General features: G+C 38.1%; 1 long non-coding RNA gene across 2 annotated transcripts in view; it reads left to right on the top strand.

Annotated features, from left to right (window-relative positions):
- The window catches only part of LOC139690754 (uncharacterized), a 454,110-nt gene that overhangs the window by 140,547 nt on the left and 287,111 nt on the right, over positions 1 to 26,452 (top strand). For both annotated transcript variants that reach the window (XR_011701505.1, XR_011701506.1), the window contains exon 3: positions 20,096 to 20,244. This is a non-coding gene — a long non-coding RNA (uncharacterized lncRNA). The remainder of the gene's footprint in view (positions 1 to 20,095; positions 20,245 to 26,452) is intronic.

The raw sequence follows: 26,452 nt of genomic DNA, 5'->3' as shown, positions 1-26,452 counted from the left end.
TGATTCGGTATTAAGTGTCCATGTGAATATGGTGCACTTTGAGTTCATACTTTATATTTTGGATGGGAAGTTGAAACTTAAAGATCCTTAAGAGTCTTTCGTTGAGAGAGTTGATCCCAGAAGTAAGGATAATTATTCCCTCCGGAGTACTTCCCCCAATTTATTGTTACCATAAGTCAGTCTTCACCTCTTTTTACCCTGTAACGACAGAAGTAACGCCGTTATCCTGTGTATAGCACAACAAGTGGAAAATGACGAGTACTCATGTCTAAGCGAATAGAGGTCAAACGGCATGTCCTGTGTGAGGGCATGTCGACTGTGGATTTCGAATTTGCGTTCGCTCGTTCCCGAGACCCGAAATAGGCCGAAGCGACGCGCCGGGTCGGCTGCAGGTGGTGGTCGAGTCCCATTGACGGAGAGCGACGCGTGACATATCAGCGAGGGGACCACGTCTCGGCGGTGCCTGTTGGCGGCGTGACGTGAAGTGCGTCACGTGAGAAATAGAGTGTTTTAGACACCAGACGTTGAGTGGATGTGTAATTTGAGACACGCCTTTTATTTGATGCCCATTAACAATAATGGCAATCTTGCATTTATTATTGTCGTCTCAATTAACTAGATTATGTCCAGCGTTGTTGAAATAACTCTGCCGGCCGTAAGGCCGAAAGGCGCATCTTCCCTCATGCCTGTGTGTGCGTGTGTGTGCCATTGGGCGTTTCTTTTGCGGCCGGGTTGCGTGCGGTCCGCGAGCGGCCGACGACGCGCCCCTTTCCTGCGCTCTCCCGTGAGCATACCCGGGACCCTCCTCATTCGAACACGTGGAATGTAATTTTGCGTGCGTTCGCTCTCACTTACCACCGCCGGACTTTACACAAATATTTGTCTGAGTAGTTATTTTCGTAGGATATAGGGTCGTTTTATCCCTCGTTATTAATTAAAATTACTGTCAAAATGTGGCTTAATTACTTGAATTATCTCAAAGGATTGGCTAAAGAGAAGACACGTGATGGCACCATGAGTTATACGAAAATTACACGCAATTCCTCAATACAAGAGCGCTAACTGTTTACAATTTATCATGTTGAAGCGAATTAGTAAAAAGGACTCCATTTTGCGCGACGCGAGAATAACTAAAGCCACTCTTCTCAATGGTACATGGCCTGTCTTTGCAGGTAACGGTTTGCTCATACATTTTCCATTGAGATCATTTGGTGATGGATTTACAAAACACTACGAGCTATTCAATGGGAGTCGCAGGTTTAAAATCATAAGAATTAATTCAAATTATATTTTCATGGTAGCTTATTATCACCCTAACGTTTCTATTATATTAAATCGATCGGAAAATTTTGTTAGTTTAAATATTAAATCAAGTTTCGGAGGTTTCATTTTGTTCATTTCAGTCCTTGAAATGACCATGGTCAACAGCATATATGATATGATATGAAATAAGGCCAAATATGTTATGAGAATGGGATAGTATAAGGAATATACGCTAGGAATATATATATATATATATATATATATATATATATATATATATATATATATATATATATATATATATATATATATGCATATATGCACACATATATACCATTATTCCTCGCATGGGAGTCTCTTCGACTAGGCACACCCATTGAATATTTTGCTGTATTGAATACATAAATTATATTGATGCAACCTTTATATTAAGTGATTCACAAATACACGCAATGAAAGGCTATTACGCAATTATTTTCCCAAAGATAGTATTAATTCTATAGGGAAATTGCTTAGGTTTAGCGTCAGTATCATAAGCTAAAAAATCTGTTAGATCTATCCACTTACAAGACTTTGAAATCAATTACATCTGATTCAAAATATCATGCTTTGGGCACTCATGTTATCATAATTAACAATTTTATGCGTGAAACTACACATGAATGGAGCGACGCCTATCAACGTATTTCGATACTAGTCTGGAAAAGAGACTCTCGCTTAAGAACGGTTTAAGAAGCCATTATTTGCACTCACAGTTTTAACAATTGGTTTCCGGCCGTCCCACATTGTTCGGCAACCCCCTCCACCCAGCTCCTTTCCTTTACCCCTTTTATCCCCACCCCGCGTGTCCACCATCACTACGTCCATTTTCCTTCTAATTTGCCTATGCTCGCGTCACTCCCGACTCACGCTGCTATCGTACGTATTAGGGAGGGTGCCGTCTCCTTTGCGGCAGGATACAACTCCCTCGCCAGGTGGGCCTTTGGACGGCATCCGTCTCCTCTCATTGGCGTCATTTCGTATGTTTACTTGCTCATCTGCAACACGCTCCGCTAGTAGCGCCACGGGCGTTGCAGTGATTTATGTCGCTAACAATAGAATGTGTACTATATCGTTAAAAGTTGAGAATTTATTTTCAAAATATTTAAAAAGAAAATAAATGTGTTTGAATTTGTACTTAGCCAGAAAAAGAACAAGAGCTTTTTGGGTCATGTGTGCCAAAGAACGCACTGTAACTTCTCTGTATGGCATTAAATGACTACTTTCTTTTTTATCCTTTCCTCTTGTGCGTCCGTTTATTTGTCTGGGCCTGGAAGAAATATCTATTGGGCGCTTCCTCTTGGCCAGTGCGTCTAGGCAATTAGTTGCATAAAACCCCGCAGAAATACGTAGTGGTAATTACATATTCTTTGGTAGTCATGGTTAGAATATCGACTAGGCAATGCGAAGGTCAGTGATTCAAATCCTTGCCAAGGAAACTTTTTATGCTTGGAATCCGCAACCTTCCATCTTTTCTACTTACCTCGTGTTCGTACTTTTAATGTGCTTCTATCCCTCTTCTCTCTAACTACTTGTTTAACCGTAAGATTATGTTTTCTCTGTTTAGCAGGGTTATCATATTTTAATGTGTAAAAACTATAAAATATAAAAGTTCACGTTTCAAATTTTAAAACACGAATTTTTCTCCTGGATTTTTTCACATTCTTCTTTTTTACGATAATAAACAAAATAGCTCTAGGAAATTACAATTTTATTAGCCGCCTACTCTGGAGTTCAATTCGCGCGTTAACAACTGAATGACCTCATTTTCTCATTTAAAGTGCAATTAGGGACTTTTCTTCTAGTTTTTTTAGTGTTATTGATCCACTTATTTTGCCGTCGTGCTTTTGTTACCAATGTATTGGAAAGCACTTTTGTTTCATTGAATTTTTCAACTTAAAGTCTCTCAAATCGGTCTAAATTTCTCACATTTACTCCCACAATATCTCTAATTGATATGAAACAGCACCTCTTATGTCTTTTAATTATATTTAACTACGTCCCGTTGAATTAATTCAAGACATATACATATTTTCAACCACAATTAGGGCAACTATTTCAGAGGAGGAAATTTTGGCTAATATTTTTTCCCTCTACTTCTCTAATGAATTTACGTGTCTTTTAGGTTAGTGTTTACACTGAAAATAATTGCTAACTTCATATAGCCGCAAGGGACATTGTAGTCCAGAGCGTTGGAATACGGATTCATTCCCCGGGAACGCCTCTAGGCACCCATAGCTCCACACAAGCTGTGTGATTTTTCGTGGACCAGACCTTACTAGGAAACCAAAACCGGCGCAGGGGAAGGAACTTGCCCCTCTACCCTGATGTGTGAATTTCACACGCCATCGAGCTTTGTACTGGGTGAAATCTGCCATCACCTACCAAACTGACCTTCGTGTTATTTCTGGTAGTTTTGCTATCATAATTCTATTGGGAAACTTTGATTGCTCTCTTAAAGATTCAAAGTTACTTCACTTCTAATTAAAAATAAATACCGATAAATATTTTCCTGTAATAGTAAATGATGATCATGAATATATTATGAAAAGTTCCAAAGGAACTGCGGGAGATGCCGCAACAGTAACGTTTAATGGAGTCATCCGCTCATGTGCATTTCAATACAACAATTTCAGAATGTAAAAATCATTCGCCTTGACCTTGGATGACTATGACAAGCTTTTTTCAAAAAATATTTCAATCAATAGAACAAAACACGAGCCATTGTGAACTAAAGTGGTGCAAATATATAATTTGAAATAACGCGACACGCAAAAAGAAGAGATACAAAGTTCTTATATATTATTTTATTTCACTGGAACGGAGATTATTGGTTACTTTGATTGAAGGGATGGCGGGGGAGTCCTTTCATCTCTTCTGTCGAATTAAATTTTCAAGGACATGGTCCAATTTTCCCTTCATACTCAACAATTTAACGGTTTTCTCAGTCGCGGAAAAGGAAGTGCAACACTTGAAGGGGTGCCTTCATTTAAATTTCAATTGGACATTCCCGCTGCACACGCTCGAGCGATAGAGAATTTGCCCCATTTTGCAGCACCCCTCACCACCCTGAACTGCCTCCCGGCCACGGCAACAGCAGTGAGGCAAGGCACACAATAACATTTAATTGAGGTAGTGGCGACCCCTTTGTAGGGCCCTCCTTCCCGCCCACTCCCCCATCCCCCATCTCCCCTTCCCGCCCCCCCTCCCTTCTTCAAGTCGCGCACACTTCACTCCGCGGCGACGCTTGAAGAGAGCGACGGCGGTGGTCTCTGGCGGGTGGCAGAGGCAATTAAAATGGAAAGGAAGAGAGAGCGGGGGTGGGGAGCGTTGTTTTTAATATGCTAGCCTTATTACCTCCCCCATCTCACCCCCTAACCCTATGTCTCCTCTCTCTTTTCTTGTTGAACGGTTGGAGTGTCACCACTCAGTTGGAACGAGAGGGAAGGAGGGAGAGAATGTTTTTATTTAAATTATTCTGACGTTTGTTTGTTTTTTCCTCCCTCCGACCCTTTGTCTCCCCGTTTCTCGTCACCGTCTACAATTTTAAATGCTCGAGAGCAGGAATAACACGCTCTCCTTGCGCTGTCGAGGGAGCGAGCGCCATTCCTCTTCATCCTCCCACCCCAACCTCCCCTCCACCCCACCCCGAACCCCTCCCCTTTCCCCAACCGGACGCCTCGAGAGGGACGGGGCACGACGGCATTCAGAAAGCGATGCGTGATTTTGTCTCCAAAAGGGTGCCACCGGCGGGTGCCACCGTGTGTGGTGCGTGCGCCTGCTTTCTCGGAATTACACTGCCGATTCAACAAACAGCAATCTGACAGAACTCCCGTTATGACAATCGACCCAAGTTAATATCATCCTTTAACCATTTGGGATTTTGAATGATTTTGGGGAAACGTTATTCGGTTATTTTTGAATACTTTCCGAAAATTTCTAAAATTTACATAGTTGTAATTTTTAGCATGATTTTACGATTCCCGTATCATAATATGAGGAAAGTACTCATTGGGCAATATTTAAGTTAGTTATTTTTTGAATAGTAACAGTAGGAGCAAAATAATTTATAATAATTTAATTTGAAAAAATACTCTTTTAATAATATTCAATTTAACGTTCATATATTTTCCGTTGACATTTTGTTCAAACTTTTTTTTTGGGTTGTCCGCGAGTTTTCTAAAGGGAATATTGGTTCACCCGCTCACCCTTCCTCTGCTAACTGGGCAGCCCGGCCACTCGCTTTATGCTGGGGCGACCCGACGTCCACCCCATTATCCCAACATATAGTAGAGTGAGTTCGTTGCCCCGGGGAAGGGAGTCGGTCTATCCTGTTCTGGAGGCGAGGGGTTCCGTAATCATCGTAGGGACTTTCCCGAGCGTGCGTCCGTTTGGAGGAGACGCGCGCGCCAGCACTCCAGCGGCATATAGGAGACGGATAAAATGATCAAATTATGTACAACATGAAGAGTAAGTGAAAGAAAATACAGCTAATGAAACACAGAAAAACGTAAATTATACATATTTTACTCCGGAAGTTCGACATACTATACCGATGAGGACAGATGAAGTGTTCTCTTCTTTTGCCTTCTTCTCTTGCTACCTCTAATTATGCGAGGAAAGAAGTTTCATTTTGGGATCTTTTTTTAAATACCTTGTGCCTTTCCAACCATAAAAATATCTCGTGGTTGGTTCTTTTGGAATGCTAAGTAAGTACTGATCATCCCACTTCCATGGTAAATGTGTGACTTGTGGCTATTTTCCAATTTTTGAAAATCAAGTCATCAATCAAATGGTTATCTTTTGTATCTGTTGTTGCAAACACGTGTCCTTTGCACACTTGATGTGCGTGGAAGTGAAGCAAAACTTTTCGTTGATGATGAGGAGGAAGGGAGTGTGTAGGATGAACAATGAACTTCCATGACGACTCTCTGCATTCAACAGAAATGGACGGTCTTGAAATGGCGCTTCAGAGCACTCAGTTTAAATGAACGTGAAGAGTGTCACACAGGTTGGAAACGCATATTTCCATTGGTGGTCTCAGATTTTTTCCGTGCACAATTAGCATATAAGAACATCTATTTAATTGACACAGCCAGCAAACAAGGAAAAAAGGCTTTCATTTGCAATGCTGATTTAAAGAAAAGATGCAGGGATCATTTTCCACAACTTGCTCTAGACCAGGCTCGCTGTAATGTTTTTAGTACATTAAAGGAAAGCTCTCAATAAAACCTTGTACGGTATTGATAATAAATAATACTCGTCAGGTATTGAACCAGGTCAAAAGGAAATGTCTCGTCATACCATTACAAATATTCATATTTAAGTAAAATAAGACTGAATAAATACAGATATTTAGAAATAATAAAAATTTAAGTATTAATTGTTTCTTAAATATATACGGGTGAAAGTATTAATTTCATCCAGAATACAACATGGCTCGTATTATCTCACGGTTCTATTTTTGTAAAGGAACTAGCATCTCTCCGATTAGCAATTTTTAATGGGTTAACCCGAAGTTAAATGAGATGATTTTTCGTACAATGAGCTTATTATTTGTCCCTGCAAGTTATTTCCGAGGCAATCAAAGTAGCAGGTCCTTGTAGGCAATAGAATTATTTCGTAAGTTCGTGAAAAATTCACCAAAGCACTGTTTTGGGTATATGTGTCTATTTAATTCATTGGATAAATATTTTTGAATTGACAAGGTTGGCAAATGACCTTATATATGATAATTATGTAAATATGATAATCCAAATGTTACATGCCCTGTATCTGGGCATTAATTGATTGTTACATAATCAAATAAATAGTGCTCACAATAATACTGTAAAATTTTGGTAAATACATGGCAATATATTAATCAAAAGTGCCCCTTGTAATTTAATACGTCACTTTGGATTTCATTCAGCGCTATTACCACAAAAAATAGAAGGTATACCTATATTATTATATTACGTTCGATAGAAATGTAGTGGGCAGTGATGCGATGATTTAGTCATTCATTTCAAATAGCTAAGTTGGTTTTCGATTAATGCATCATTCGCCCCCATTAATAATCAGAGAACTTATTTTCAGTATTAGTTATATTGATTCGTCGTAACTAGTAACATATTTCATGCCTAGATTTATCAACACACGTTTTTTCTTGCGTTATACAACAATGCAGATAAATGAACGTGATAAAATCCTTGACGAAACACAACGAGAATATAACCAACGTAAGAATTCAATGATTTTCCAATAATTTAATACATGTGTGAAGAATGAAATGAATAGGTACTTACAATCACTGCCTGAGGTACTGCGAAGGGTAATGATACCCGAGACACGAGAAACGGGAAGGGTTTTTTTCCCACACGAGTCGTGGAGCGGAGGGTGGTAGAAGGGCGTCCTTGGCGGACATTCCACTTTTGGAAATTATGGAAATTTCGAGTTGTAAAAAATTGACCCCATGAGACTTAAGGGTGGGTAGGGTGGGCGGGCAACTCCCACTCCTCCGGATTGTTGAGTATTCGGACTTTCCTCAAGTTATATTTAAAAAAAATGAATTTTGAGCTTATTTCTGGTTCCCCAAGGCTTCCTCCTAGATGGGTTGAGCGGAGTTTTCTACGACGAGCACTAATTCGTGACCATCCGGAAAGGGTGGTGGAGGAACAGCGCAACCAAGTCTCAGTTTTGACGGGAAAATTTACGGAGGAAAGGCAGGCTCTTATCTTACGGCTCGGTTTTTTTTTATTTTAATGCCACATCACGGTGTTCTAGCATTTTGATACGAAGCATAAGCGGCTGCTCAATATTTCCAATGAAATATTTTCGACATAAATATTCGCATTTGAATTGCATACTCCATTAAGACTTCGCCAGTGCGCTTTTTTTTAGTATTTCGAACGTGCTGATCAAATGGTATTTTTTAATTCCTAAACAATGAAAGCGTGGCCGAGGAACACTGAGAGGCGAGATTGAATTACGTTCGTATTCCGCTCATGTATGAGCTGTGCGTCAGGATTAGCATTAGTTCTGCTCAAATAGGCAGAAGGGGTGAGGGTACGTCGATTTCACTCCACTTTCTGATGCATATTCTTGGTTTCTTTCAAATTATAGGTAAACATTATCATCCATCCAAGCTCGTAAAACTGCATCTAGAAGCAGTAATAAGATATGGATTACAGATTCAGGTATGATGTGGTGGAACTGCTCCATAATAACAGAGACGAAAAATATTACAATTTTCTACTAAATAAATATTTACTTCCGACTAATTTCGACGTACTACATTATTTTCAAGTTTTGACTTGACTGAATTGAAAATGATGCAGTACATAGAAACTAGCCGGAAATAAATTTTTATTAAGTGGAAAATTGTAACAGTTTTCATCTCTGTTTGTAATAAGATAGGCGGTCATCAAGACTTTTGTCCTCTCACAACTTCTTATAAATTCACATTTACTTTTAGCAATGTCTTCCATGACTTGAATAATCTAACTCATTCCTGGCCTACCTCTATAATGCTTAGTTTTAATGACTGCATTCTTTCGACATTCATGCAAATATTTTATGATTCGAGATTATTCCTTTACTTTCTTTCGTTCTCCGCTCTGTGTCGTATTTAGAAATTCTCTTCACCAGCATTTTGAAGGTTTTCTCTTTTCCTGACCCCTACCCTCGGCACTGGTTGTCACTCTAAGGTAGGCAGATGTTTCCGTTGCTTAACATTTTTTTGCGACTTTGATGCCTTCCTACATGGCTTACAGTAGTTAAAAAGTACCTAACGCGTTGGAGAGAAAATTTGTTTTTGAATAAACTGGAGGGTTACCAGGTATGTTCCATGTGAATAGTATATTTACAAGGCGTAATAGTAGTATGAGGTGTAAACAAATATTTTATTTGGTAAGCAGTACTATCAGGTTAACCTTCGTGATTGGAAATTGGACATATGCTCGATTCGAAGTATGTGCAAGACACGGTGGATTAGAAATGCTTTACGATGATTCAAGCTTTCGTTGGCTGAGATTAGGACCTTGAATTAATGAGCGATTTTGTTTAAATTTAGAGACAGGCAATAAAACGTGCTGGAACCAAAAAACCGTTGGATGTTATCTGCGGTAGCGATCGGAGATGAGTGATGTTACTTGACCATTGGGAATTCATTTTTGCCGAATAACTCAAAAGCCTGCAAGTGAATAAGTTAAAATGCACATTACATGTGATATTTACCGGTTTACTGTAAATTTTCTATCAGCATACGATTTCAATCAAATAAAGGTGATTACCAGAAGAAAGTTGGGAAGTGACCCCTGCGTGTATAACTAACGCACAGGTCGGAATCAAAGGTTTTAGTGCTCTGAGAGTACTCGAATCTCGGTCGTATCAAAGCCCGCCATGGATTAACTCCGGCCTTCCTTCACGAGGAACGTCTTCTCCCTCCGGTATTCACTGTTGGAAAATTTCGTGAAGGGGAGTATGTGTGAGGCTCGTACGAGCGACGGGCAGGGTGGGGGGAGAGTAGCGGGCGCCACGATACTGATCCTTCCGAACGTCCTCTCTCCTTCCCGCGGGATGGACTCGCACGGGGAGAGCCTTTCGTCCTATCCCTCTGGGCGTGTGTGTGTATGTGGAGGGAGGGATTTTTGAGAGGATGGGGGAGGGTGATGAGTGGAAGAAGGGGCGGTGGGGAGGGGAGGGTATCGTGGGGTGGGAATCGATCGTTGTCCCTCCCCACCCCGCGGCTCCCACACTCTCCCCTTGACCTCCCTCTCTTCCCACCGACCTTCCCTTTCCCGCCGTTTCACCCTCCTCGCCCTCCCCTCTCTTCATTCCCCCGCAGGCCAAGAAGGCGCCCCCGATAAGTGGATCCTGCTACCTTTGGCGCACAAAGTGCCATTTCAGAGAGGACGGGTCACGTGTTAAGTTATTGCCGACCGCTGGAATGCGTCACTGCTAAGGTGAAAATCCTTTGAGCTGTCCGTCTTATTCCCTTCCAAAAAGTTCGTTCTAAAGGTTTGCCTGTACTGAAATATACTAAATTCGGCTTCTTCACGTTTGAAATGCTCACTGCGATTCTCAATTAAATGTCTGGTTTATAAGAACAGTGCTGGGCACCTAAAACCAATGGACCAGCGTCAAAAATGTCATGGTAATGTAATGGTAAACGCTCCGCTAACGAGATCTAGTAAAGCTACAATTTTTAATAGTTTTTTGCGCATCCAGGCATGCTAATAAACCATCCACATTCATCAGCTCTCTCTTTCAAAGGGCTCAGTTTTCTCTTGGCTGTAACAGCCACGATGGTGGTGACTCCGTAACCTCCTCTTATATTAACCGTTTCCAATAACCTAGGGAACCATTCTATTGGTAATTAAACTTTTGTTCCACGGTCAATTTATGTGTCCTGTTTTCTTGAAACCCACTATTTCCATATTTTTTGTTTATCTTAAGCTATAAGTCATTTGGTAGTCCTTGTAGATTCTCCATACAAAATCTCATTGAAATAATTAATCCATCATATTTGTTATTAAATTACCAAGATATCGGTTATAAATGACTTTTTCACTTAACGGATAATTGAGAGGAATTTTTAATATTGATTTGTATAATTTCATACTGTATGTTTTACATACAGTATGTTTTACTTTGATTTTGAAACAATTTCTTCATTCAGAGCCCTATTAGCGCAATAAACATTTTATTACACATTTTTTTCAAATAAAAAAATGGGTTTTTAATCATTTAATTCAGTTTACTCTTGTTTGAGAAACATTAAAAAAATTGAATGTAAGTTTTGATGTCAGATTTATGTATTGAATTTGAGAAAAGAGCCCTGAGCTTAAAACCTCAATGCTTCATGATACAGCGATGCAATTTAAGTATACATTTATGTGACCATTTTGCTTGCTTTGCCTTGTTTGGCGGGATAGAAATCGTTATTGTACAAGGGGTGCCAACAGTAAATGTTTGGTCATCATTATGAAGCAAAGAATTTGTTGCCTTCGTTATCCCCCGAACGTATTCTTTTCATCTTCCTCGCTCGCCCGTCGTTTCGTTTCCGAAGCTAATGATTCAAGTTTCGCATGAAATATTTCTGGGAGGATGTGAATAATCCCTTATTTACACTCTATTGGGGATCTGAGCGTGCGGATGCGGCGCCGATAGATAGCATCCAGGCAGCGTGGAGCTCATGAAATCAGTCGGCAACATGGGGGTCGATCTTTTAGCGACGAGCGCTCCCTATCTTCGTGCCCGCGACAGCATACCTCAAGCCCGGCGTGTCAAATTGGGAAATATAACTAAACGGAGGTTCAGTGCCATCGAAAAGACAAGAGAGGAGTTATTTTATAATATTTTTCAGTTAGAATTCACATGTAAAACTCAAAAAAATATATTATGTCAATAATGGTTCAAGTATTTACATTAAAGAGTAACAGCAGGGATATTTGCTCAATTTATCGAAAGCTTTTAAAATCAGGATATCTATTATCAGAAAAAAAGGCTAAGAGTCCTTCAGTTAAAGAATAGAAAAAGCCGTATGACATAAAGTTGGAAGGTTTTGTAGTATTTAGCAGTAACATGTTGACCTTTTTTTATTATTCTTCTATTAACTGAGTCTAAGGTCTCCCACAACCAATCTAATAATTTCTTTTGGCAAAATAAAGTGCATTATAATATTAAAATCAAATATTAATTATTATTTTTCTAATGGGATAAATTTTTCTATCATTATAAAAATTCTTGAAAATTAACCTTCAGAAAATTATAGCCACATGTATATTTTCCACTTATGTTTCATCCAACATTCTGTTTCTTAGGTTCTTAAAATCCTTTGCAAGAGGAAATTTCACCTTGTTAAGAGCACCTCTCTTAAAGCGAGTTAAACTTTGAATGTGAGTGGGTTTAAAAGTTTCAACTCTATATCCGTACATGTGTATAAAATAAGAACTAAAAAATTCAAATGTTTTTCTTTTGTCCCTTGGTAACAGCAAAAAATATCATAGGTACTAAGTTGAGGCCAAACAACACGTCATTATTGAATTTATGACACATAAAATGTATATGCTTTGGTAATTTGACGGTTCGATTGTGTGTCTTCGAATTTGTCTCGATTGGTGTTCCAGATCAACCAGCTACTCTCCGTAAAAAAGGCTCAAAAAACATGATGAAATGTAAATATAAATTTGAGTACCTGAAAATAACACACTTTGTCCTTATCGTCATGCTACATTATTTCCGCTTTTAGGGCATAGTAAATTGTTCATTCATAACTCGTCACGTATAATGCTGTAGTAGTAGTAATGGAAAAGGCGATTGCGTTTTGCTTATAGATCAAGATGGCACTCTTTGGTATTCAGGTATATGATATGCAGTCGATAGAAGCATTTTAAAGCGATAGGCCCTGGGTAAAAGCTACAAGTATTTACTTTTAATGAGTAAAATGGATATATAAAATTATTAATATGAAGTCTTAGCCCTTTTTTGAAATCCACTCCTAATTTCAGGGTTGTAATTAAAACTAGAAGCAGAAAACTGGTAAATCCCGACGCATGACAGTTGTATTAAAGCAATCTATACGATTAATTCTCCGAAATGCTGGCAAATCAAATGATAGGGTTCTGTAACTTGAGGCGGGGGTGCCTTTGTTTCCCAACGCTGCATTGGAATCGCCTCATCTCGCCATTTTAAACCCATTTACTGGATTTTTACACGGTCGCATTTTGAACCGATGTCATCTTCCCCCATTCCTTAATATTGCTTATTCCTTAGTTTTTATTCCAATTTAATTTAGCCAAATATACGACTCTGTCGAACATAAAGTTGTCTTCATTGAAAAAAAGTTGCAAATGGATTTACGCAATTTCTCGACCCCAAAATTCTCTCACTTTAAATTAAAAGTTCATTTCTTTGTTGGAGCAATACACTATATACAGAGTTAACTTTGCATTAACCCCTCATCTGTCAAATAAATAATACAAGTTAAACTCTACCTGACAGAATACTCAAATCGTTGATTTAAATGCGAGACGTAGGCAACACAATATATTTTGGCTAAGTTTAGCATAAACCTTTGGGATTAAAAGCGACTTGAATTTCCTGCATAGAGACGTGGAAGGCAGCGCGCGTACATAAGTATCCGTGAATTCGTCGAAATCCCCATGGGATATATATATACTATATATATATATATATATATATATATATATATATATATATATATATATATATATATATATATCCCATGGGGATGTGTGTATGTATATATATATATATATATATATACATACATACACATATATTTCACATATATATGCAAGTAAATGTGTGTTATCTGGATCTCTTCTTCTAAAATGAGAATGAAAAGGGTTTGGAAGCCTTTGGGAGAAAACTTTTCCTGAGAGACCTGTCCCTCCATCGCCCCTCCTCCCATTTTCAATGACTTGTAAATTCCGTACGTTTCAGATGGACGTAATTATTCTTTCTTTGATAATTAATAACTCCAAAACATCAGGACGCATTTAAGGTCGTTGAAAATCCGAAAATCTTTTAGTTTATAGATCCTAGAATGGGTGATTAAAATCTTTTCGTATATCGATGTCAAAATTGGGGTACTCACAGAAATGATACTCATTTTTTCCACTGTCCAATATTTTAGAAATAATGACTCAAGTTTAATTTGAAGGAGAACGCTGTCTCATGAAAAATTTATATTTTCAAAGTGTTTTGCCGCAGTTTCGATTTAAGATCCGTGGCGCATTAATCTCCGTTCACGATGCTTGCTGAAAGAGGCACCACACTTAATCTCCGTCACCCCCTCGTCCTTCAGCGGAGGAAATGCGTTTGTTAAATTTCTCTGGATTTGGAACTTTCCATGAGCAACGGGACACAGCTGTGTTCCACACTTTTCTCTACATCAGGGTGCTTCCATCGAACTTTTACGTTCAGATGGAAGAGAATGGAGCACTTTTAATTAGGATTTGACTGAACGGCTGGTAAAATAAGCACGTAGGGTGTTTTTCCCGTTTCTAGACCTCATGTTGATGAAAGCCTTTCGAGCGTTAACGCGACGCTGCATTAATAATGGCATTTATCAGGTATCTTAAATCTTACCGGAATTATGGAAATATTGGTGTTAAGTCATTTAGGAAAGATACGTGCTAATTAGTATTAACATGATACTGCTTATTGACCAAAGGATACCGTTTTGCAGACCTGGTGCAATGCAGCTCTGGAATAAGAGCCCACAGCTAAAAATTCAACAAAATGTTCGTTTAGAGACGCTGATGAGATGAACTACGCACATTTCTCGGGTTTTGACCGCGTTTGTTTTACGGGATAACCTTTGGTCTGGTCGCTTCATTTGAAATTCTGGCAGTACTTGTCGATTAAAGTAACATAAGCGATGAAAACTCGTGAAATATGCTTGGCGAACATTGAGAAAATGTGATTCCAAAGATTTCCAATGTGGAGTGATCATATATTTTCGCTCAAATAATTTTTTGTGAATATAAAATTAATTTAATTTCAATTTATAAATTTAACAACTTAAGTATATATGGTACGGATTTAATTGATTTGTAGTCGTTGCAATTAGCAACTTGTTCAGTTCGCCTACACCTGCTTCTGACTAGGAAAACGTTTCAATTAATGTTTCTTTCCTCGCATTGGAGAGCTGAAAAGGTCAAGTGGGGTTCTGTTTGGATTATAGGAAGGATGAAGAACGAATAAATTTAATCTATTTAATTCAGCAGAAACATGGAATGTGCGCTCTAGTGCATTATCGAGGTGCAGAATCCAACCAGTTGATTTGAAATTTGGCTTTTTGCGATGGATGTGGCCTTGAAGAATTTTGAGTGCATCCATTACGGTCAATTTACAGTTGTTTGGACTGCTGCAATATACAGATACACCACTCCTTGAATATCGGAAAGTTATATGGCCGTAACTTTCTCAATTTTATCTTTTACTTTGGCTGATTATGTTGGCGGTGATACCAAAGATTTCCACGCAGAACTTTGCTGTTTTCTCTCAGGATCAAATAAACGCAGGCAAGTTTCATCTGAAGTGATAACCTTCGAATGAAACTCCTCATCTTCCTGTAACATCAACTTCAACTCCGAACAAACGAAGCATGCGAACGTGCTGTAGCTCGAGTATGAGCAGTCTCGAAACCAGCCGCGCGCAAACATGTCTCAAGGCGCAATTTTTCCAGGGTGTGGGTGGCACCTAACGACATTTTCAGTTAATAACGCCCTTAAAGTTTTTTGATGATCATATCTCACAATGCCAGCAGCGATGTCTTCCTCCATAAGAGAAGTGGCTGCAGCTTTGGGTCCAACGTCCTTTCAAATTGACTGTTATCTGCCTTTAAACTTTTAAACTATGTTTTAGCTATGATATGGAGAAGAAAAGCATGATTGAGCTTTCTTTAGCATTAAATAGGGCTCAGTTTCGTTCATTTGGCAACAAAATTTTAATACAAGATATTGCTCGTCGTGACTAAACATGTTTCAACTTGCAACGGGTATCAATAAGGCAATCAATACTGGAGTCAGATCATTGAACGTTGAACCATGTTCATACCGTCATAGCCAGGCAAGAGGATACGTGCAATGGCTGCAATAATTACATATTAGTGAAATATATGGTATAAAATTGAGATTTTTATAATAAACTTTGCACTCAAACACTTACCATCAAACTATAATCGATGTAAACAATCGTTAATTTTCTAATGTTGAGCTTATTAAATTCTTAGAACGGTTTCATCCAGTAGATAATCTTGTTAACTTTACAGTTTTCTGGATAGTGCACATGGTATCCCAAGTATAATACATTTGCCATTCTTGTGAATCGTTTAATGCTTAGTCGTTGGCCATTCCGAGGTTATTTAAGTCTAAAGAATTCCAAAACTTTGCCTTGATATAAATTTATTTACATGAAGACGTCCTAAGGTTGTTCTTTGCCAGTCTAAAAACATTCCATCTTAAGATGTATCACACTGCCATTAGGGTCACATTGGAATGACCCCATATAAATTTTTACTTTTACTATAAAAACACTGCGCGCATATTCCCACATTTTTCTCTTTCCGTATTCCCTGAATTTTTACTTTAATGTTTTCTTAAATTCTTATAATGTGTATCTTTTTTTAGCCAAATTGTTTCTAGGAGATAGGAAATTCTTTTCTGGAGGTTTCAGATTGACATCGAGTCCTAAAAAAGACGAAACGAAAAATAAACAGCCTCACGAAAGAAAGTCGTCGTCCTGCGCTTACTGACTGACAGGTACACACATACATGCATGCTTATCCGTGGCCCTGGAACGAGAGCCCGCCTCAGTCGTAGTGTCGGAGACAGGTCACCGTCTTTGTCGTCAGGGTTACTGGTGTGGGGGCGAGACAAAGACGTGGTCGTGAAGGCACATGAGACGGGGCGAAGTGGAGAACGATTCGATCTGCGGACGACAGAACATTACTCGCATAAAAACCTAATGCAATACGCTATTTTGGCTAGCACAATGGAGCTATCTGAGCGATTTGAAATTCTTTTTCTGTGGTACTCACTCATTTCTAGGTACTCATCCATGTGAATTTAACATGATACCTCATGGTTAGTGGTCGAATAAACGTAATCTTGGTGAGATTTTTTCCTGAAATGGTACGACGCATAAGATACCGTGGCATGCATGATCTTGCTTAAAATAGACTGACTCCGACGAAATAATATTTTTTTCTGCAACTACTCCTAGTGAGATAGACGTATGTGGAATTTCTCCACAACTCAAAATTAATGCTAATGGTGTGGTATATAAGGGTATGGGAAATATTATTAAAAAACCAGGTCGTAGTCCGCTCCAACATTTCAATTGCGTAAAGAAATGTTGCCGATTGTTTGAATCGCATGAGACAACATGTTTCGCATTTCGCTCTTCTCTTGTTTTTCCTGTCGCCCCAAATAAACTGACGAGCACCTCCCTCGGCGAGGTCGCGATTCTATTGTTCCCATCACGGCGCGGAAGAGTGTTTCCTCTGGAATGCGTGCCCATACTCGGTATCACGCGCGCGGAAGCAGAGCATCGCGGGGTAAGTAAGTAATTGAACAAATGAGCGGCGGTTTCTGGCGTGTGGTGCGCCGTCGCCTACCACCCATCATTTGTTTTTCCGAAGGGACTGGGGCTGAATAAGGTGGGTGGCGAGGAGAGGCAAATTATTGTGAAAGGGAGGCGAGGAGGAGGAAGAACATTCCTCGCTTTCACTGCCGTACCCCCGAAGGGCATGTGCGCAGCAGATTGTGTTAGGAGAGAGAGGGAGTGAAATTTTGTCTTAGTTTATGAAAACACAGAAAATAAAAAAGGAAAGATTAAATAAGCATATAAATAAATAATTAAATTAATAAATAAATCAATAAACTATAAGAATCAATCCTTATTAAATAAATAAAATTGGCGGTATGAGTTGGAAGAATAAAAAAAAGAGTAATATTCAGAAGTAGAAGTAAATGAATAAAAAAGCATATATCAACCGACGTATATGGAACAATGTTTGTTTCACTTTCTTCCCATCGTTTCCCTATAATTAGCAGAATATGTTTCAAAAATTACAATTTTCAGGTAAATAAGTTTAACTAGCTCGCGTTACCCTCGGATGAATCACATTTGAAACAAAGGAGGACGGAATAGAAAGAAAATGGCAAGAGTGTCAGCTATTCTCTCGTGTGAAAGGATGGTAAATGGCAGAGTCGGGGATGATGGCCATTAACTGACGGGGAGATGGAAGGAAGTGTCCTGTTTCCATCTTACTGCGAATAGTTTGCCTTTTCACGGGGAGTGTTTTCACATTTATTTCCTCGGAAATTCCGCCGACACGAGGGAAAAATCACAAATTCCAAGAAAGGTATCTAAACACGACGGTGATAGGAGTTTTTCTCATAAAAGAGGTCAATTTGAAATAAAAATTCAAGTGCTTGAAAAATTGATATTACTTGCATTTATTGCCGTAGACATTAATTACGTATAAATTGAACACGGAGTCGAGAAATCAACTGAAAAATCTAATTACCATGAGCTCTTTTGGATTTCGGTATTTTCGGCAATTTGCAATTAGTGTCTTCATGCACCGATATTCAGCCATTTAACCTACTATTGCCTACTATTAACTTCAGCAACATGATATTACCTACAATATAATCTTGTAGGCGTGCGCAAACAAAATTGAAAATACCATAGTAAAAGAACCCCTTAGAAAGTCTTCTACGTCACTTCTGAGAATATATCAACTAAGATGTAAAATCAAAAAAATTATCAAAAGGGGTTTGCATCAAAATAACTTATTTCTGCGCTTGTAAATATATCTTATCCCGGTTATTCATACTTTCAGAGAAACCGTACCTAATAGGCATGTTTTTATCTTTCGACAACACTCGCATAGTACACGATGAAGAAGTACACCTCAAACATTGTGACCATGCATAACGCTCACCTACCTCACCTGCATTTCCCTCCTTAGTTACAAAGGCAGCATTGTACGATGAGAATAAAGGGTTCTCGCGAATATTTACAATTCCCGTGGTGTTGAAAGAATTTCACATCAGGATCTACTTGTGAGTAGAAGGTTTTCCCCTCGCGTGTGCTTCAATCAGAGATCGCAGCCAACCGAGCATAGAGTAAGGATTATTAACGATTCAAATGTGATTATAATTTCAACTGATCAAAATACATGTTCAAATGTCTTCTGCTTTTGCAAGACCAAAAATTCACAATTGGAAACATTTTCGGGTAGGAAACTGTGGTATAAATGATGCCAATCATATTGGGCAAGAATATTTTGCATACTCATGTGTTATCTATGCAGATATTATATAATAAAGTGATACCAGTGCAACAATACTTAAGTGGATTAAAGTTTCAATATACATTCATATCGCGAAAATATGCGAGCTCCGTCACCTCAGCATTGTAAGAAACGAACATTCAAATATTCTCACCATTGACATTTGCTGGTTCGGGAGTAATATTCCAATGTTGTGTTATCTGTGATAAAAAGGAATGAAATGTGTGATATTTATTAATCATATAATTACAGCAACTTGACTGTTATCAGTTTGGTTTCATTTGAATTATTATAGATTACACCTTCGATAAAAATGGCACCAGCTTACCAGCCCAAAGTGGCTGGGAATGCCCTTTTTCAAAAATAACACCCTGATTAGCCACCGATAGGTGTATAATTTCTCAAAAATGTCGTCGATTTACCTATTCGGTAAAAAAAATAACTCTTGTGGTCGTATAAGACAATAAAAGGGTATTTGTATAAATGAATTTTAAACTTCTGACATATATTGAATCAATGGAATATGAATATATTTTTTATTTAGCAGGAGGCCCTAATTGTTGGGTGGGCAGAGAGGATTAGAGGTATGGGTGCTTCGGCGGGAAAGATAATTTTTCACCAGTCACTATATACATGAAATATATATTTAAATTTGATTTATTTAAAGTTGGTACGGCAAATTTTACAGTGTGTATCATAAACGCACTGGATTATATCAAATGAAGTTATGACTAATTAAATAAGTCCATACAGCTTACGGTTTACCCAGCAATTTTCTTGTTGAGATCTCTAGTATGATGGACACAATGGATGAAGTTCTTTTCATTAGTTATCACGCTAGATGACCCTGCTACAACTGAATACTTTTGAATTACTTGTAACTCAAAATTATTGTTGCAAATGAAAGATTTGAACTCGTGTCTGTACTGTGTAAACCATTGCTAAACGTGCACATTTTCCTATTTGCCATTTTAGCGGTCGTCCCATTGCCGCAAAATAGATTGGTGGGCGCGCATTTGCAGAGGGTCCATCGGAGGGTAGCCTGAGGGACACCCGCCCTTCCTCGCCATCTGATCACAAGGTGACGAACAGGGAAGAAAGGCAGAAGGTGGCAGAACAAGAAGGTATGGAGTACTTCCCTTGTGTATTGTAAGTGTTCTCCCTTAAAAAACGGCGCTCACCTCTTTAAGTGGCCTTCACCCCCTCAATGCCATCGTCGCGGTCAGAACCAGAGGAGAAGCGGTGATAAAAAGATTCAGATACGCCCAATTGACCTTTTTATATTAATTATGAGACTACTATTAAGTGAAGAACATAATTAAAGGAAATATAAATTGGAAAAATAATATAAAAGAACTGAGGATGAATAACGGGAAGCGAGATCTAGGTGATGAAAGTCGACAGCTCACGGTGGTGCCGCGGGGGGCGACGGGTTGGCAGGAAAGAAGATTGATTGGAGTGCTGCTACGAACCAATGCTCAGAGTGATGGCCGGAGATGAGATTGAAAGCTAATTAAAAATATATCAGATCTCCTAGTGGAGAATACAGCATTGCTAAAGAGATCAACTGTTACCAACACCAAGTATTATATTAAAATGGTCACGTGTCTAACAGCAATGAATATTTTTGAGGAGTAATGACACGTGCATGCATTCTGAAAAACATTATGATTCCCCCTCATATTTCAATCTTAGGCGGTTTTTTATCGAAGTCATTGACTTAGAGAGAAACGATTGATTTATTTTCTTTGCGTTTTCTTGGAATTTATAGTTATATTGATCTTTCAACTTAAAAAAAGCACTAAAGTTAGGATGAATATAAAGATGTTTTTACGTATCTAATGTTGAGAGTCATTTTAACAGGTACTGTTGATATTAACCCAATCAATAGGCTGATTATTATGCTAATGTGAAAGTTTGATTTTCACGGAAATACTTTCGTTTTTTAGTTGCGTTCACATTTTTTTGTGGAAAACTGATTGACAATAATACCGGAATTTATTTTATGTACGAATGAAATATTATTTCAAAGGGAATATTCTAAATTTTAAGCACATCAAACTCTTCTATAACGCATTAAGCGACCCCCATGATGTGTTAGATATGTTTCCTGCTTAAATGAAAAGAAGCATAAAGAATTTTGTGGAAAAGAGGAAAACTTGCGGCAACGAAGAATGGGCGTGCAATGAGCCATTCGTGAAAGATTTCACTCGGCATTGTTTTGATTTGAATGCGATGTGGTGGCCGTTTGATATTCGATTCTTTCATTGGAATTTTGAGCACCACTCAGGGAATATTCTAGATCCTTTGGGAATACTTCGTAAAAAACAAAGTGGAGTGCGCACTTTCTACTGCTTTTTTGTCAGTAGCAAATGAAAATTTCACCAAATGCCAAAGAGTGCAGTTATGGGAGCACAAGGACGTCATTACGACCTTCGACGCGGCTTCGTTCTTCCTTTGGCACGGGATCGAACGGCTGGAGGTTGCGGCATTTAGCCCGCGGGGGTTAAGCGTCCGCCTGCAGCGCGGTGGATATGCAGCGGTTGTTACATAACGCATCTGCAAATTGTATACATTTAAGGCGCCCTTATGTGTGCGATCATAAGTTGATATAACGTCCGTGGTGACTACCGAGAGATGGATGGGAAATGAGTGAATGGTTTGAAAGACTTGACGAGGAAGTTTCTTGAAAGTGCAATGATTTCAGTTCCAATCAGCAGTCATCAATCCTGTGATATGTTTGCTTCCTGCTCGTGTCCTGTCGAACTCTTTGTCTCGTTACACTTCGTCGCCTTCTGGTCTTCCGTCAGTCGTCAATTTAGTCCATTTGGCTGGGCTCATCCCCCAAAATTCTTCCAGTTCATTTTTAAAATCATAATTGGTAAATTACCACTTCCATATTTCAATATTTCACATATTGGTTTCCATCTATATCCTCATAATTCCCTCTATCATTTAGGAAAGGTAAACCTCAGAGAATATTTCGATTGCGCGGGAAGGGGCAAAGCTGAATGGGCCCAAAAATTGTCCACACATGTAATTTCATTTGCTAATTTTGTATAAAGCTACTGTTGTAATGGATGAAATAAGAGTATTTTTACACGAGGAAACAATAAACGCATCGTTATTTCATCTAAATGCCTTTGCATATTTGAAGGACTAAACGCATTAGAAAAATTGCAAGAGAGTTCCTTAAAGATTTGTTTCATATAATTATTTATTAATATGATAATAATAGGATAATTTTTGTGAAAAATTGATTTGAGAGATGTGCTTACAATTTTGAAGAAAAAACTTGCACCTAAAAATCACGAAATCTTTCAAAGCCTGTTGTAATCCTTCAGGAATGACGTGGGTGATTTAGATGATGCTATATGGCGCTTAATGCGTGCTTGATTCTTAGTGTCGTGGCACTGGCTGAGTTAGGCAAAATAAGTTTCGGGCGGTTGGCTGACAGGAGTTCCTCTCCGTATTCCTGCCGCCCTCATTTTTACGTTTACCGCGGCCGAGTATCATCTGCTTGCCCACTACCGAGACTTGTTATTGGTTGGCAAAGTCTCGCGGGAACCAGGGGAGGGGCAGCCACTCGGGAGAACACACGCCATTACCTCATCTGCAACACGAGCGAAGCAACAAACGGTATTTGCACCAATTTGGAGAGCGAAATGCGTCCATTTGCGGTCACCCATTCGTCCCTAGGCGCTACTAACAGGGGCACACTTCATCGTACCGGGACCCGCGTTTATAACCTAATTTCAGACGAATAGATTAGGTGTGCCTTTATAACAAGCCAGGGAAACAATGCCATTTGACTGGTGATAATCGTCCATACATTGTTGTTGGAAGGGGTACAACATCGATGGAATATGTTGTAAATGTCGGGATTTTAACATCCTCCGGGGTCTCTACAGATCTCGTATGCCAACATTAAATGCGGTTTGCTATCATCTTAGAGCCAAAATGATTTACCTTAGTCAGCAATGACCGAGTCAGTTCCCTCTACGTGCTGGCCCCTCCGTATTTGACTTAGTTTCTGCCTTTCGTAGCCTCGGGTTTGGTTCCCACCATAGGGGTGATTGATACTTAGTTCTAATTTCATTAGATGCCAGAATGCAGTTCGCTGTAGAATATTCCGTGCCTTGGTGAATGCCCTTATTCGAAAGTGTCTTCAGAATCAAAACAGAAATATTCACATTAAAATAATTGTGTTAATTTGAAAATTAGATGTAGACAATGTTTACTGAAAAGAAAATGACAATGTTTTTAATGGAAAAATATCGAATATTATATAAAAAAAGATAATGCGCTAGAAATTAAATTATTGATTTTGAGCCAAAATTTTAATTTTAAAGAAATACATTTATTTTGCTTGTTACATCATAGTGTATTTATTAGGCATAATATAAATATATTTTTAAAACAATGGCATTGAATAGAATAGAACTTCAGGAAAAATAATGTATGAGACAGGGTATGTTACATTGAATTTTGGGTTAAAAAATTCGTGACATATGTTATAACCTCCTCGGCAGTTCTTCCTACCAGGTTACGATTACGATGGTGAAATATCTTCTCAGTTATGCTGAAGCAGTCCACTGCAGTTGTTTGACATTAGCTAAGATTATGCATTTCATCCCTGGACGATTGTTGCAGTTTTATGACCAATTGCATTGGAAAGAAATGAAGTGATTATGAAAAAGGTCACTGTGTGGATAATTACTTTGCCCTTTTTATTTTGAAAAAAGATAATATTTCAATAGTTTTCTGGAACGTATTAGATATGTTTAGAGATCATATTAAATTCTGTGTAAAGAAAAGAAATTAGTACGAAGTATAGAATGACTAATAAATATTGCAGCACATGAATCATCAAACGTTTTCTGCGATAGATCAATTTCGAATCGATACATATATATATTATATATATATATACATATTATATATATATTATATATATTATATATATATTATATATATATATTATATATATATATATAATATATATATTATATATATATTATATATATATTATATATATATTATATATATTATATATATATATATATATATATATCCATTTAATCATATTTTCTCTCACTTTGGTATCTATTGATTCAGATTTACTTTATTATTTATCACATCTCTTATATTTTCCTTTGAATCCTTTTTGCATATTTTCCTGAGCACTTACGTGCTCTTTAAATTTGTAATTAAGCTCTGCACGACATATCACCCCGCGAAATACGGCAAAAGAACCGAGAGGGAAAGAGAGAAAACAGTATGTATGAACTAACGAAAAAGAGAGCTGATGGTTTTGGAATTTATTTCCACAGGTGTTTCCATGAATAGATTCCGGGTAGTTCCTCGCTTCCAAAGCTGCTTCGAAAATTGGGCCTTTGATCTTGCCTCGTGGCCCCTTCTGCTGCAACAGAATAGCAAAATCTACGTTATTACGTTACAATCAGTACTCGTGCAAATACATTTGTAAAGAAAATTGGAGTATGTTTGAATTCGAGTCTGTAGCCTGGCGCAAGTGAAGTGAGAGGATTCGTGGAGAATTAAATCATAAGAATGAATCGCTAGTGTAGAAACAATCGTGAGTGGCAGTTACCATTTGCGGAAAGTTATTTGATTCCGGATCTACCGCTCTTTAAGTTACGAACTCGGGACTGAAAATCTCTTAGCAATATGAGCAACTAGTTCCAAAATCCGAAACATGTAACTTGTAGAGAATGACAAGTATTGACCGAGTTATATTGTGCAATGTCCTCGTGGTTTGGGGGGGAAATATGTCCTCGTTAGAATGCCTGAGGACAACAAAAAATAACTGGCCGCCGAGTGTTTTCATCGAATATTTTGATTCAACTGTCAATGCAAAACGAAACAAAAAACAAACAAAAGGGCAAATTTCGCGATCAACTTTGCCCGGTGTCAGGTGTAGTAGACGTAGACGTGGAGTTTTCCAATCGTGAACACGGATAAATAAATTCCGTAAATGTAGTGACAAAATATTCTAGTGACCGCACCAAACGTGCCAAATCACCTCATTCGGCCAAAGATGTCCGAATTTGGTGATAAACAAAATTAATAATAGCGGTAGATTCGCTATGTATTTTAAATATTGATTTTTGTAATTTTTCCCTCCTTAAATTAAACCAAGAGACAATCACTTTGAATAGTCGTTTAAAAAAAATTCACTCCGATTTAAAAGGAAGGCTTTCAAGCTTGAAGCGTTTAGGGCAACGGTATTCTAGCCTGATTAATGTTCCTAATTGAGATCGATGTCCCCATTCAATGAATCAATTATTGATCACTCTTATAATTTCTTCGTAAAAATGCATGCACAGAAAATACAAACCTGGAAACAGAGGCACACACATGAGAATTTCACCAAACCCATTACTGAGTCTCCATAGCAGGAAAATTGAGACGAAGTTTAACCTCATAAGTTCAAAATACATAACGAAATGCCAATCTCATTGTAAACATTGAAATATTTTGGATCACAACTTACTTTCTAACAAATTCAAATATCATTGAAAACAAGCGAACTCTTAGGACTATATTTATGATTGTAGACTTTAATATTTTTCATACATTTATATTTAAATGAAGGTTTGCAAAATATGATATCAATACATAATTCTCCTCTATCGTCTCTTTCGACGTGTGACTAACTGCATTATATGCTACCCTTTTTTTTTGCCATTTGATAACCAATTTATCCATGCTATTAAGTTTACTAAACATGATATATACCTGTAGGTACCTACACTGTATCAACTCAATTTATCACTTAAATTAAGGCTGCTAATATAATAATGAAATTACGTAAGAAATGAGTAAAATGTATTAAAAGTTAGTTTTGTAAATGCTTTTGTAGTCTTTATTCGTTGCATAATTGCCATTTTTTCATTTTAATTCATCTGGAATGCGCCCTAACCCCGGAAGTGCGTCCCTTCCTCCCACTGGGATAACTGAGATATACCATAAACGGTAGTGTATAATTAAAAATACTTTGAAAGATATATATTATAAATTTTTAAGAGCCCCATGGAATTGCTACAATTAAAATATTTCCGATATATATATATATATATATATATATATATATATATATATATATATATATATATATATATATATACAGTTGTGTGAATGACCTTTATAATAAGTAAAAGCCCCTTCAAGGTAGGTATCATGATTTTAAATGAGACCGGAAAGTCAGCTGCTGTTTCGGAGGTGCCCTCGCCGCATGTATCAGTAATTATCACTGCTGCCACATTTTGTAACGCCAATGAGGGCACACATTATCGCAAGAGAGATGGCCCC

Source organism: Hetaerina americana, unplaced genomic scaffold (genome assembly GCF_022747635.1).
Source record: "Hetaerina americana unplaced genomic scaffold, ioHetAmer1.1.p SCAF_3, whole genome shotgun sequence".
Lineage (NCBI taxonomy): Eukaryota > Metazoa > Arthropoda > Insecta > Odonata > Calopterygidae > Hetaerina > Hetaerina americana.
This window is presented reverse-complemented; position numbering and strand designations above follow the sequence as displayed.